Here is an 11,141-nt window from a genome sequence, read left to right as displayed (position 1 = left end):
GGGGTCGTAGTATATGGGAAATCTCTGTACCTTCCTTTCAATTTTGCTGAAAATCTAAAAGGGCTCTGCAGAGTCTTTTAAAAAAAGCAGATATGAACAGAACGACATGACACATTGGATATAGATGCAAAAAATGTTTATAGGAGGATGGGACTAGGTGAAAGATACAGACTTGCAGGTAGAGATAGTTCAGTTTTGTGTTTTACAATATTTATTTATTGAGTACTTACCTTGAGCAGGTACTGATTTTTCCCATCATAGATGTAAGACTGAAGCTTAGAGAAGAATCAGCAACTGGAGTCTTAAACAGAGCAACTGAAGCCAGAAAAAGAGCTGGGACTTAAATCCAGATCAGTCTGGCTCTAAGGAGTGTATTCCTTATCATCTACCATACTGCCTGTGAAATGCTTGTGGGACCATCTTGGAGAGATGTCCACTAGGCAGCAGAAAATAAGTCTGGAATCCAGGATTAGGTATGAATGTGGCCGTTGAGTTGAACTGAAGACAAAGGGAATAACTTGTCACTTTGGATGAATTTAAGTGACAGATACCTCACGAGAGAAAAGACAAGGAAGTATGCTACCATAATTGATGTTGAGTTCCAGGAACAGATTAGTCATCTGTTATGGTTGAGTTGTTACCATCTCCAATCAGGTGACCCACTCTGAGACAAGTGTGACAGATAAGAATGTTTTATTTACAGTTTTCCATACATTGTAGCTGCCTTCTACATGGTGAACCATTTAATCATACTCCAAACCACCTTCTCTCTTTTGGGGATAATACTGTGTGAAAATACTTGAATCTGGACTAGCACTCACTGTGCCCCAGTGCTGTACAGGAAAAAAAAAAAATCAACATCAGAGTCCTGGTCTGCTGAAAGCTCAGACCCTATCCCCAACTGGGATCAGGGCTCTGTATCCTTGATCTTATAAAGAATGTATCTTTTATCTGGTTATGTTCTGTTACTTTAAAATAGTTCAGTCTTGAATGTCAGTGAAGTCCTATGACTTTTTCAGCCTCCCACCTCCCTTTAAACTAACCCAAAGCTAGTTTTCTTTATTTCTCTGGGCTGCTGTCATCTTATACAGAGTTTCAAGACAGCCAAAAGCAGCACCCAGATCTTATTTTTCCATCTATCCTATTTTTAAAGAAAATTTTTATGCTCAAAAGCCTGTGAATTTTTTTCTCCAGAAACAACCTGAAATGATAACTTGAGCCTTTTTCCTTTCTGCTTTTCTTCTTGAGAAGAGCTGCGTTGGATCAGAGAGTCCTAGGTTTCATTGTAATTCTGTCAAGTATTAGCAGTGTAACAATGGGCAAGATCCTCAAGTACACTGATCCTTAATTTCCTCACCTGTGAAGTGGAGAGAATACCCAATGCTTTAGATAGTGAAGATGCAGTGAGATGTATTTTCCATTTAGATACATTCTGTGGCTCCTGGTATACAGTAGTCATCTAATATATGCTTGTCTCTCTTGTCTTCTCTCCTTCTCTTTATAACTTATACTTCTCTTTCTTTTCCTCCTGCTGGAAGGGAGAGAACTGCAGACAGTCATTTTGTGTCTGGATGGCCTTCTGTAAGGGCAGAGGGAAATTTTCCTTTGATTCTTCCTCATGTGTTTTCTTTGTTCTCCTCTGCAACCTGCCCTGGCCTCAAGCCTCCTTGCTTAAGGCGTGCCATTTGCTTATTTCTCCTAAATCCTCCTTTCTATTGCTTCCTCTATGTCTTTATATTTTAAAGCAAGCTCAAGGATTGGTACATCTAACAAAGGAGAGACAATAAATAAGGACAGTTAAAGGGGTGGGATGAAATTGTCCTTTGAAACCCTCTACCGCAGTTCTGTATATGACAGGGAGGAACATGGGTGTATCACACAGTCTTTGCCTGGCAAAATAGTTCTATAGGATGGAGGTCTTGCTGAGTTTTCTCTGTGCTTTTCTGTGCTGAGTTAAACTCTGAATGACATTCTTGTTCTTGACATACTTCTTGGAGATAGAGGTGAGGTGGGTTGTAGGTTATGGACAACTCTAAGGGAGCCTCTTGTTCTATCTTCTCTGTATTCACCCCAGTTTCTCTCCTAGAGAAGAAATGCAAGTGAATTTGAGATGATTATGGGTACAGACTTTAATTGATTCTTGTGTATAAGAAAGGTGAATCATCCTAACTCCTTAGCACTTTGTGTTTATTAAAGTTTACAGCCTTCTTTTTCACAACAGATTGTACCCTAAGTCTCAAAACTGCATTTGGTAAATTGCTACTTTTGAGAGATCTGTTAATCATCCGTAAAACCAGAAGATCTGGTTTGGGCTTCCCTGGTGGCTCAGATGGTAAAGAATATGCCTGCAATGCAAGAGACTGGGGTTCAATCCCTGGGGTGGGAAGATCCCCTGGAGAAGGGAATAGCTACTCATTCCAGTATTCTTGCCTGGAGAATCCCGTGGACAGAGGAGCCTAGAGTTGCAAAGAGTTGGGCGTGACTTGATGACTAGCACTGGTTTGGTGATTTCTAAGGTGGCTCTGAGTTTTAACATTCTATGTTTTCCTCACGTTGTGCCTCAAAGTCCCAGATCATACTGGTCATGGATGACAAGATCGCTTCTGAAAGACCTGGTGTTGTGGGTGGAGTTGGATACCCAAATACTTGTTCAAGTCCCCCAGTTCCTGTGAATGTATTCTTACTTAGAAATAGTGTTTATTCAGATGTAGTCAAGTTAAGATGATGTCATCCCGGGTTGGGGTGGAAGATAATTCAATGACTGGTGTCCTTGTAAGAAGAGGGAGACTTGGACACAGACAAGAGAGAAAACACCACGAGGTGGTTGAGGCAGGGATCAGAGTGAAGCATCCACAGTCCAAGCTACACCAGGGGACGCTGGTGACATCCAGAGGCCAGGAGAGAGGCCTTGAACAGATTCCCTCAGCCCCTCCAGAAGGGACTGACCCTCCCGCTACCTTAGTTCCAGACTTCTGGGCCCCAGAACTATGAGGCAATATGTTTCTGCTGATTTCAGCCATCCAGTTTGTGGTCATTTGTTACGGCAGCTCGAGGAAACAGATACACCTGACAAACTTGAGCTTTAGCTGGTCCTGACTGATGTTTAAAGTTTGGTGTTCTGCCATCCCTTTCATGTTCTCTGAGACAGGATGGGTCTCCAGTGGGCATGTGTACTTGGCCTGTTTGACTGCTTCTCCTGATCTCTCCCCACGGGAAGCTTGAAGTCTGTCTGGCCTTTCTAAGGGACAGTAAGTCCTCTGTGTATGAACCTTCAAGTTATGAACTTTCAAAGATGCGAACCTGCATTCACATGTCCAGTCATGTAAGTTAGTTCACGTGTCTTGCACACATTGGCACATGCGTGCCTCCTCTATAATGGCTGTGGTTTTGTGTACTTTCCTGTACAGTCCTATGTAGAGTACAGTAGTACAATACCTTTTATTCCAAGCCCAGGATGGCTGGAAACAAGTGTAAAAGCAGCAGTGATGTAGTTGGTACTGTACTGTAAGATTAAAACTGTTTTATTTTTGTGTTTGTTATATATTTGTATGAAAAGTATTATAAACTTATTTCAATTTAGTACCATATAGCCCACTTTGTTAGTTGGGTACCTAGGCTAACTTTGTTGGACTTATGAACAAATTGGATTTACAACCATGCTGTCAGAACAGAACTTGTTTATTTGCAGAAGACTTGCTGTACTTGTTTTTTGGTTTACCTGGGTGTTGATTCCCATGGATTCTCTTGACCAGCTCCTGCTGTGGTCTTTCTGCATAGTGACTTCAAAGCTAGACTAGAACTGAGAAGAGATTTTAGAAATCACTTCTTGGCTTCCTTTAGCTAATGTAATTTTAATTTATAATTTTCATGTCAGGGTGATCACCAGGAAATTTTTTTAAAAGACATTATCCAACAATCTCATGACAGTGTCATTTTATGCTGATGGGGTAATTTGTCCCTTTACAGAGAGCTATTTCTTGAGTAATTATTTTGGGCGCTAAGTGACAGGCTCAGACTATTTTCGGCCTCTGCGGCCTTGTCTCATGACATGCGTTTACCTTAAGGATAACACGGGTGGCAGGTCTTGCCCGTGACTCATTGCTCTTCCAGCAGCTTACTGCACCGTTCGTGTCTTTTGCAGACAGAAGCATGTGACAGGGCAGGCTTGGAAGACTTGCTACCAATGTGATTTTTATGTAAGACTGGCATAAACGATTGTCCTGTTCCTTACTAAGCATCTTTTCCCTCAGACCAGACTTCTTGGTGACAGCCCAGGAAATTCACAAGATGTGAAGAAATACGTGATAGCCAAGTATTCCATTTGATAGTTTTATAAAAGTTTTCCAATCTGAGGCTGCCTCACAAACTAATATAGGTTTATATAAAGTCATCTTCATTTATGTTTCCTAAAATGTAGACTTAACCAAATATATATTGATTTGTACCAAAAAGAGTACTTTGAATATGGACAGTTTAAATTTATTTTAAAATATTTAGAGAAACCCTTCAAATGCTTAGAACACATTTTCAGGGTAATGACATATGCACTGAGATAATGTTCAAATCTTCCAACTCCTACCTTGTCCCTACCTTCACCTCGAGTGACAAACATTAATGACTCTGTTATGTATCCCATTTCACCTTTCATGGTCTCAGTTGTAATTGCAGATTTTCCACAGATTCTCTTTTTCAAATCCGCAGCTAAAGTACCTAAGTTTTCCAGTGCTTAAGAGATGGAAATGCTATTTTAGTTATACTGCTTTTTGAATATACAAATCTCTATGAAGATGAGGGTAAAGTGTCCATTGCCTGTTGTGCCCAGGAAGAGTGTGAATGTTCAGATTTATGAGATAATTCCATGAATAAATTGAAATTCAGCTAAGTTCACTTACTTGCTCCCAAATATTTAAACCAGCAGCAAAATAGGATGATTGCCCTGTTCTGAAGGCCCACTGATTTCAGATCAAGAATTTGAGAATCTGCTCTTACAGAAACGTGGGGGCAAAATCATAGAGGGTAATGCAATCCTTCTAATTAATGGATTTAAATGGTTTTGGCCTATCCACAGTGTAATTACTTTACTGGCTATTAGCTACAAACTTTTTTACTCCTCAGTGGTTTTTAAAATGTGAAGAAAACCTCAAGCCAAAGAGCTCAAAGCAAAACACACTGTTTTTTCCTGATAATGACATTTTCCAGACGTGATTTTTCCTGCTGTCAGAGTGTGATAAAAGACTTGGGTTTATAACTTGACCTAAGCCTTACCTTGGTCTTGCCCAGCAGAAATATGTTTCCCTAAATGAACAACAGATCCTGATGCAGAAAGGGAAAGTCAAGCGAATCCCCAAAGTCAGTATTTTGTTCCCATAATCTGCAGGTGTTTAAGAACCACAAAAATCAGTTTAACACAATTTCCCCATTTTCCTCTGTTCAGCTTCTGAGATGGCAACTGCTGGTTTCAAACTGTCTGGAGAGTTCATCTTTCAGGGCTGTCGAGAATTTTAGGGCTACAAAGAGAGAAGCCTGAAGATAGAGCTTATTGATTCATTACTGCATTCATATGAAACATGAATAGAATTTTGAATAGTAGGACATATAAGAACGTTTCTCACATTCAAAAGCTGAGAGTTTGTGTATGATGAAAAGAATACATTAATATGGTACTTTTCAGTTCAAACAGTGCTTTATTTCATTCCTGCAATAATCCTATAAGATAGTTGAGCTGTTCAGCTACAATGCCACCCAACACACACACACATACACAAACATAAACAGACATGTTCAGTTTACTCTCATATATAAATATCTCAACACTACCATCTCCTCAAACTGTTACCTTTTATCTCACACCTTATTCATTTCTTCTTTTAAGTAGTTTAAAAAAATTTTATTTTTGGCTGTGCTGGGTCTTTGTTGATGCACGCTGGCCTTCTCTGGTCGTGCTGAGCAGGGGCTACTCTCTAGTTGCGGGGCGTGGACTTCTCATTGGGGTGGCTTCTCTTCTGAAGCACAGGCTCTAGAGCATGGACTCAGTAGTTGTGGCTCACAGGCTTAGTTGCCCCAAGGCATGTGGGGCCTCCTGGACCAAGGATTGAACTGGTGTCCCTGCATTGCAAGATGGATTCCTAACCAGTAGACCACCAGGAGAGCCCTTTATTAATTTCTAAAATTCTTAAAAAGGTAACAGAAATGTTCACATGACAGCCTTCAACTTCTTACTACCACTCCGTGAAATCTGTTTAATCTTTGTCATTATAGAAAAGCTCTTAGTTCCGAATGACTTTCTTAGTGCCAAATCCAGTGTATTTTTCTTGCACTTATCGTCCAAAGCTCTTTGTAGTTTTAGATTCTGTGGATCAACTCCATCTTTTGTCTGTCTTGTCTTTGAAATGTTCCTCACCATGGGAAGAAAATAATACTTTCCCACTTCTGTGGCAAAGCCTTCTCTATGTCCTTGCTAGTTCCTTTGCTAGTTTCCTTTTCTCCTGGAAAATGTGTGCATTCCCTAAGGCTGTGCCTGTGGTCCACTTGTCTTTCAGCTTCTCCCCTCACAGCCTCAGGCCCTGCTGAGCAATGATTTTTTACCCGTTTCCTTTCATCGTCCTCCAGCATTTTCTACAACAGCCATCATGTTGCACCCTGACCCCTCCCCTCTCAGCGGATGGTTGTGACCCTCCTGTGAGGAGAAAGCAGGTGTGAAGCCTTTTGGCTTTCTGTCCACATTTTGCCGACCTCCATGTGCACTCACTCTCACCTCCTCTCCTCTGGTTTATGAGGAAGAGAATGCCTCTTCCTGCCCGAAACCAATCCTCAATCATGATCCTACCCACGCTGTCCTTTATAGGAATAGAACCTAGTTGAACTGATTATTTCCTCTCTCTGACATTTTCAACCATTTCCTCTTTATGGTTTCTAGCCCATGCACATGTTCATGTGTGTGTGCTAAGTCACTTCAATCATGTCCAGCTCTTTGCAACCCCATGGACTGTAGCCTGCCAGGCTCCTCAGTCTGTAGGATTTTTTAAGTCAAGAATACTGCGGTGGATTGCCATGCCCTCCTCTAGGGAATCTTCCTGACCCAGTTTGATGCCAGGGATCAAGGGAAGTCCACACACATGTTCAGGTCTCTCCAATCCTTAGAAGTGTTGGGCTCTACCCAGGGCCCTCCCAACCTATCTTTCTCTTTCCCAGCTAGGCCAAGCATCAATAAGTAGCATCTAGACGTTCTTCTATTTCCTTTCTTTTCCTTCCGTTCCGGCTTTAATGTCAGTTTTCTGCCCTTACTGAGTTTTCAGGGATATTTCATTGCCTCACTATCACCAGTAATTTAATTTATCAGCAACAATTGACACTGCCCACCACACCCCCTTTTGAGACTTTGCCCTCTTGGTTTCCATGAGGCCATTCTCCTGTTCTCTGATTATTCTTTGTTTCTTTTGAACTCTCCCCTTTCTTTCTTATTCCTCAAATTATTTCTCTTCTCCTTTCCCACTTCCTTTGGTCCTCCTCCTCCTTCTCCATTTTTTCTTTTTCCCCATTGATTCTCTCTTTTCGACGACAAGTTTAAGTCACATTTTTACACCATGGTACAAATGACAGACACTGTTCATAAGCCAGACACCTCTGATGGGAAGGCCCACGTCACTGGCCTCAATGTCTTCTTTCTTGCTCATATAGTAACATGTATTAGAAGGCAGCTGAGCGACAGTGGTTGTTATTGAGATCACCTTGCCTCGGTTTTAATTTCCCATAAAGTGAATAATTTGCAAACTTCAGTACTTTAACCTTCATCAGTGAAAGACTGCTGGAAACACACCTCACAGTTCATTGGAACAGATTAGTAGTGTATCATCGGAGAAGGCAATGGCAAGCCACTCCACTACTCTTGCCTAGAAAATCCCATGGATGGAGGAGCCTGGTGGGCTGCATGGGATCGCTATGAGTCGGACATGACCGAGGGCCTTCACTTTCACTTTTCACTTTCACACATTGGAGAAGGAAATGGCAACCCACTCCAGTGTTCTTGCCTGGAGAATCCCAGGGACAGGGGCGCCTGGTAGGCTGCCGTCTATGGGGTCACACAGAGTTGGACACGACTGAAGTGACTTAGTAGCAGCAGCAGTGTATCATGACAACTTGATTGAAAAAGGCTACTATGTTAGGGGTTCAAATGATTTTGAATTAATTTATATTTAATACTAGTGATCTTAAGAGCTACTTCCTAGAAAATTTTGAACCAAAAAAATTATTTCCCCCCCAAAAACTTCTGAATTTACCCACCTATTTATCATGCCAGTAAGTAAAATTCTTGTTCTATAAGCATACTGGATTGGAGGGGCCCTATTCTCAAATTCTTAGAATTGAGCAGTGAGAAAAATCATTTGGAGGGGCTCTTAATGGTTTTAGGTATTAAAGAGTCCTATGTTACCAAGAACAGCTTCTAAGGGAACTGAGATATCGTTCAAGTATTAGAGAGATCCCTTCAAGGATGAGGTCCCTGAGAAAGTTTCTGGAAACTGGAAAGAATGAACTGAATGGAATGGCACACGTTACTTTGGGGTGCTCTGATAAGTTGCAGTATTTTGAAACTTTGATGGGAAAAGATTAGAGACATGTGAATCAGGGCAGCTTAAGTTCTGAAACACCATATACCTTCTCACAGTGGCTTTTAAGATAACTTTGAATTTCATGACTTCAGTGAACTTATTTGCAGGACAGAAATAGAGACATTGACATAGAGAACAAATTTAAGGACCCGGGGAGGGGGAAGAAGAGGGTGGGATGAATTGACAAGAGTAGCATTGACATATATACACTATCAACTGTAAAAGAGATACTAGTGGGAAGCTGCTGTATAGCACAGCGAGTTCAGCTTGATGCTCTCTGATGACCTAGAGGGTTGGGATTGGGGGTGGGCGTGGGAGGGAGGTTTAAGAGGGAGGGGATCTCTGTATACCTATAGCTGATTCATATTGTTGTACAGCAGAAACCAACACAACATTGTAAAGTAATTTAGTTCAGTTCAGTCACTTACTCGTGTCCGACTCTTTGCAACCTCATGCCAGGCTTCCCTGTCCATCACCAACTTCCGGAGCTTGCTCAAACTCATATCTATCAAGTCAGTGATGCCATCCAACCATCTCGTTCTCTGTTGTCCCCTTCTCCTCCTGCCTTCAATCTTTCCCAGCATCAGGGTCTTTTTCAATGATTGAGTCCTTCGCATCAAGGTGGCCAAAGTATTGGAGCCTCAGCTTCAGCATCAGTCCTTCCAATGAATATTTAGAACTGATTTCCTTTAGGATGGACTCTCAAGAGTCTTCTCCAAAACCACAGTTCAAAAGCATCCATTCTTTGGCACTCAGTTTTCTTTATGGTCCAACTCTCACATCCATACATGACTACTGGAAAAACCATAGCTTTGGCTAGACGGACCTATGTTGGCAAAGTAGTGTCTCTGCTTTTTAATATGCTGTCTAGGTTAGCCATAACGTTTCTTCCAAGGAGCAAGCGTCTTTTAATTTCAAGGCAATGGCAACCCACTCTAGTGTTCTTGCCTGGAAAATCCCATGGACGGAGGAGCCTGGTAGGCTGCCGTCCATGGGGTCGTGAAGAGTCGGACATGACTGAGCAACTTCACTTTCACTTTTCACTTTCATGAATTGGAGAAGGAAATGGCAATGCACTCCAGTGTTCTTGCCTGGAGAATCCCAGGGATGGGGGAGCCTGGTGGGTGGCACAGAGTTGGACACGACTGAAGCGACTTAGCAGCACCATTTGCTGTGATTTTGGAGCCCGAGAAAATAAAGTCTCTCATTGTTTCCCCATCTATTTGTGAAGTGATGGGACCAGATACCATGATCTTTGTTTTTTGAATATTGAGTTTTAAGCCAGCTTTTTCACTCTCCTCTTTCACTTTCATCAAGAGGCTCTTTCGTTCCTCCACTTTCAGCCATAAGGGTGGTTCATCTGCATATCTAAGGTTATTGATATTTTTCCCTGCAATCTTGATTCCAGCTTGTGCTTCATCCAGTCCAGCGTTTCTCATGATGTACTCTGCATTTAAGTTAAATAAGCAGGGTGACAATATTCAGCCTTGATGTGTTCCTTTTCCTATTTGGAACCAGTCCATTTTTCCATGTTTATTCTAACTGTTGCTTCTTGACATGCATACAGATTTCTCAGGAGGCAGGTAAGGTGGTCTGGTATTCCCATCTCTTTAAGAATTTTCCAAAGTTTATTGTGATCCATAGAGTCAAAGGCTTTAGAATGAATCAAGCAGAAGTAGATGTTTTTCTGGAATTCTCTTTCTTTTTCTATGATCCAACAGATGTTGGCAATTTGATCTGTGGTTCCTCTGCCTTTTCTAAATCCAGCTTGAACATCTGCAAGTTCTTGGTTCAGGTACTATTGAAGCCTAGCTTAGAGAATTATGAGTATTACTTTGCTAGCATGTGAGATGAGTACAATTGTGTGGTAGTTTGCACATTCTTTGGCATTACCTTTCTTTGGGATTGGAATGAAACCTGATCTTTTCCAGTCCTGTGGCCACTGCTGAGTTTTCCAAATTTGTTGGCATATTGACTGCAGCACTTTTACAGCATCGTCTTTTAGGATTTGAAATAGCTCAACTGGAATTCCATCACCTCCACTAGCTTTATTTGCAGTGATGCTTCCTAAGGCCCACCTGACTTTGCATTTCAGGATGTCTGTTAGGTCCATACCATCTCTATCCTTTATTGTGACCATCTTGGGCCCATCTTGAAATGTTCCCTTGGTATCTTATCCTCCAATTAAAAATTCAATCAGTGGAGAGACAATGTTCTCTAGAAATTTATAGCAAGCATGTACTTTTATTTTTATAATGATATGAAGTAAATACCCCAGTCACAGTGAACTATTAAATCTGCTTTGCCTTTAATAATTAAGGCTCTGAAGGTCATAATCTAACTTAAAAATTTACACTGATCCAATTCATATTTATTAATATTACCTTTTCCCCCATCAGTTCAGTTCAGTCGCTCAGTCGTGTCCGACTCTTTGCGACCCCATGAATCACAGCACGCCAGGCCTCCCTGTCCATCACCAACTCCCGGAGTTCACTCAAACTCGTGTCCATCGAGTTCCCCCTATAGCTATCCCCA

Source organism: Moschus berezovskii, chromosome 17 (genome assembly GCF_049115385.1).
Source record: "Moschus berezovskii isolate FMDL1 chromosome 17, NW_MosBer_1.0, whole genome shotgun sequence".
NCBI lineage: Eukaryota > Metazoa > Chordata > Mammalia > Artiodactyla > Moschidae > Moschus > Moschus berezovskii.
Note: the sequence above shows the minus strand (reverse complement) of the source record.